The sequence below is a fragment of the Canis aureus genome, chromosome 37 (genome assembly GCF_053574225.1).
Source record: "Canis aureus isolate CA01 chromosome 37, VMU_Caureus_v.1.0, whole genome shotgun sequence".
NCBI lineage: Eukaryota > Metazoa > Chordata > Mammalia > Carnivora > Canidae > Canis > Canis aureus.
This window is the reverse complement of record NC_135647.1, coordinates 16,213,771-16,218,367: the sequence shown is the minus strand read 5'-3', so window position 1 is coordinate 16,218,367 and position 4,597 is coordinate 16,213,771.

The window sequence follows — 4,597 nt, the reverse complement described above, 5'->3', positions numbered from 1 at the left end:
TATGCAGTTTTGAACACATTCTTTACCAAAGATGGGTTAGAGTGGTTTTTCAGGTTTTTCTCCTAAATGGGGGAAGAATGATAAAGCTGCCTTATTCTATGGCTATGGTTCTAGTAATTTCAGTGCAGATTTTATTCATTCTGGTAACAAAGGTATAAAAAGATTTTCATACCAGGAGACATATTAAGACAAACTTAAAAATCACAGACACATAAAATATGTGTGTGTAAAGCCATATGCTTAAACTCGAGGCTGTGTGCATAACAAATTCATTAGTGATTGCCAAACCTCATTAAACTCCTCTGCTTCCAGGTTGTGGACAACAAGATAATTGAAGGGTCAGAAAATGACATTTCTAGGGTTTTTTTTCCATCTGTTTCTGGCCAAAAACAACAAAAAATCACATAATCTAACAAAGATAGTCTTAAATTCTGCCTGTTGATTATAATCTTGTCATCAGTTATTTTTCCCCTCAGTAGATTCCTGAGTGTTTTGAAAAGGCGCATTATTAGAAGATTCATAGATTTGAATTAGCCGACCAGATGTCAGATACCTGAGGCCAACAGGGAATCCCTGCCGTAGAGGTAAGATGAGACAGACATCTAGCATTTGGACACTGGAATTGCCACACTCTTCCCAGAAAGGAAATCATCTAGGAAATGAGCCACATTCTATATCTAACATCTCATCCACCTCTTGGTTGACTTAGGCTTACAAGCGAAGATGAATAGAATTTTGGGGGTTTTGTTATGTTTTTGTTTAAATATTTTTTAGAGCAGTTTGAGATTTGTTACAAAATTGAGAGGAAGCACAGAGAGTTCTCCTATACCCCTGCCTCTACACTTGGCAGCGGCCTCGCCCATGATCAACATTACTCCTAAGAATGGTATACTTTTTGCCAAGAATGACCCTACATTGACATATCATAATCACCCAAAGTTCATAGTTTCCCTTAGGGATCACTTTTGGTGGTGTACACTGTGGGGACAAATGTATAATGACATGTTATAATCCACAGAATAGTTCCACTGCCCTAAAACAACTCTTCCTCCATCTCTCCTGTACCTGACCTCCCATAATCACTGTTTTTTTTTGTTTGTTTGTTTGTTTGTTTTTTTCCTTACTGCCTCCATAGTTTTGCCTTTTCCAGAATGTTAGGTAGGTAGAATCATTCAGTATTGTTGCCTCTTTCAGATCGGATGCTTTCACTTAATAACGTGCACTTTAAGTTTCCTCTGTGTGTTTTCATGGCTTGTTGGCTCATTTCCTTTTAATGTTCAGTAGTATTCCGTTATCTATATGTACCACAGTTTACCTTCACCTACTGGAGGACAACTTGGTTGACTCCCAAGTTTCTGCAATTGAAGTTGCTCTAAAAATCCATGTGCAAGTTCTTGGGTGGATATGTTTTCAACACCTTTGGGTAAATACTAAATAGTGTTGATTGATGGACTGTATGGTAAAGAGTCTGTGTACTTCTGTGAGAAACCCCCACACTGTCTTCCAAAGTGGCTATACCATTTTTCATTCCTACCATCAATGTCTTGAGTATGCCTGTTGTTCCACATCCTTACCCAGCATTAGGTGTTGTCAGTGTTCTAGATTTTAGCCAATCTTACAGGTGTGTAGTGGTATCTCATTTGCATTTCCCTGAGAACATATGTGGAACATCTTTTTATATGTTTATGTGTTATCTGCAGATCTTTGGTAAGGTGGCAAGGTATTTGGTTTGTTTTTTAATAAAATTGTTTTCTTACTATTGAGTTTTAAGAGTTCTTTGTATTTTCCATAGCAGTCCTTTATCAGATGTATCTTTTGCAAATATTTTTTCCCTGTCTGTGGCTTTTCATTCTCTTGATAATATCTTTTGCAGAAGTTTTTAATTTTAATGAAGTCTAGCTTATCAGTTATTTCTTTCATGGGTCTCATGTGTTTGATAGATCTTAAGAGGCTTCATCATACCCAAAAGTCATCTAAGTTTTCTCCTAGGTTTCTTTATGGGAGTTTTCTAGTTTTGCATTTTACATTTAGGTCTATAATCCATCCTGAGTTAATCTTGGTAGCAGGTGTTAGGTCTGTGTCTCAATTTTATTTTATTTTTGCATGCAGATGTTCAGTTCCAGTGCCATTTGTTGAAGAGACAGACCATTTTTGTTTTATTGCCTCTGTTCCTTTGTCAAAGGTCAGTTGATTTTACAGTTCACCCTTGGATAACATGGGTTTGAGCTGTATGAGTCCACTTACAGATTTTTTTCAATAAATACGGTATAGTATTTCATGATTTTCTTAACGTTTTCTCTAATTTTATCGTGAGAATATGGTATATAATAAACATATACAAAATAAATGTTAATCAACTGTTACCAGTAAGGCTTCTGATCAGGAGATTTTTACTAACTTTGAGGGGAGTCAAAAATTAGTATTCAGATTTTTGACTTGGTGGAGGGTCGACATCCCTAATGCCACTGTTCAAGATCATCTATATTTATGGTGGTCTATCTCTGGGCTCTCTATTCTGTTCCATTGATCTATTATGGGTTTTGTTTTCTGTTCATTTAACAGTACCATAATGTCTTGATTACAGTAGCAGAGTAAGTCTTGAAGTTGGGTAGCATCGGTTCTCCAATTTTGTTCTGCTTCAGTGTTTAGTATTTAGACCATTTATGTTTAAAGTAATTTTTTGTTTTTTTCTGTAATTCTTGGTTCTTTGTTATCTTTTGTGGTTTGATGGTTTTCTTTAGTGTTATGTTTGGGTTCCTTTCTCTTTATTTTTTGTGTGTCCTAGGTTTTTGGTTTGCGGTTACTATGAGGTTCCTATGTATTGACACACACACACCTATTTTAAGCTTCTAACACATTGTAAAAACACAACGTTTTTACTTACCTCACCCCCATTTTGTTTTTGATGCCATATTTTACATATTTTTATTTTGTGTGTTCCTTAATTTTTGTGGTTATAGTCGAGTTTACTGTTTTTTTTTTTCTTTTAACCTTCTTACTTTTTAAGTGCCGATTTACTGCCTTTACCATGTATTTGCCTTTACCAGTGAGATTTTTTTCATTCGTATGTTTTCTAGTTACAGCCATTACTTTTCTACTTAAAGAAGACCCTTGAACATTTCTTGTAACTCTGGTTTAGTGATGATGAACTTTAGTTTTTGCTCATTTGGGAAACTCTCTCTCCCTCAATTTTGAATGATAATCTTGCCAGATGGAGTATTCTTGGTTGTGGTGTTTTTTCCTTTTAGCACTTTGAGTATATCATGCCACATTCTTCTGGCCTTCAAAGTTTCTGCTGAAAAACTAGCTAATAGCCTTATAGGTTTTCTTTGTGACTCTTTTTCTCTTGCTACTTTTAAGATTTTCTCTTTAGCATTTTGACATTTTAATTATATGACATTCTGGCGTGGATCATTTCGGTTCTTCTTATTTGAGACTTACTGGGATTCCTGTACCTTGGTGTCAGTTCCCCAGTGTTAGGGAACTTATCAACTATTATTTCTTCAAATAAGTTTCTACCCCTTTTTCTCTTCTTTTATCTGGGACCAGTAAAATGTGAAAGTACATGTGATGTTGTCCCAGGGGTCCCTTAAATTAGTCTCATTTTTAAAAGATATTTTCTTATTGGAGTTCTGAATGGGTGATTTCTACTATTCTGTCTTCCAGATTGCTGATCTGTATCTTTTAATATGCTGTTGATTCCATATAGTATATTTTTCAGTTTTTAAAAATTTTTTAATTTTATTTAAAAGATTATTTATTTATTCATGAGACAGAGAGGCAGAGACATAGGCAGGGGGAGAAGCAGGCTCCTTGCAGGGAGCCCGATGTGGGACTCAATCCCAGGACTCCGGGATCACGCCCTGAGCTAAAAGTAGACGCTCAACCGCTGAGCCACCCAGGCATCCCTCAGTTTTTTTTTTTTTTTTTTTTTAATCTGTTCCTTTTCTTTGGTTATTTCTTATATTTTTTAATTCTTCGTTGAAGTTTTCACTGTGTTCTTCCATTGTCCTCCCAAGTTCTGTCACCATCTTTATGACCATTACTTTGAATTCTTTAAGTAAATTATCTCTATTTCATGAGGGTTTTCCTTTTCTGGGGTTTTATTGGAACATATTCTTCTGTCTTCTCATTTTGAGTTTCTGTGTTTGTTTAAATGAAATAGAACAGCTACTTGTCTTGGTCTTGTAGGAGTGGCTTTGTGTAGCAGTGTCCCCTCTGTAGGCTGCATGTGCCTGATGGACTGCACTGGCAGGATTGCTGGACCTGGAATAGGTATGCAACAGAAGATACCTGAAGTGTTCTGTCCTGGGGTTGCCGTGGCTGGATGGCTGGAGGTGAAGCTGGCAAGGGTTCGGAATCCTGGGATGCTCTGTGCCTGGCTCACCATGGTGGGATGGCTGAGCTGGAGTGGGTGCTGGTTGGGAGTGTCCTAGTGCATGAGGTATCAGGGCATTCCTGGTGAAATGCTGAGCCAGGTGCAGACCTGTGGGTTCCCAGAGTACCCTGTGCTGGGGCCATCTCAGTGGATAGCTGGAGTTTGTGTGTTAGGAGTCTGGGGCTCACTGGAGCAGCTAAAGCACCTGGACCCTGCTCC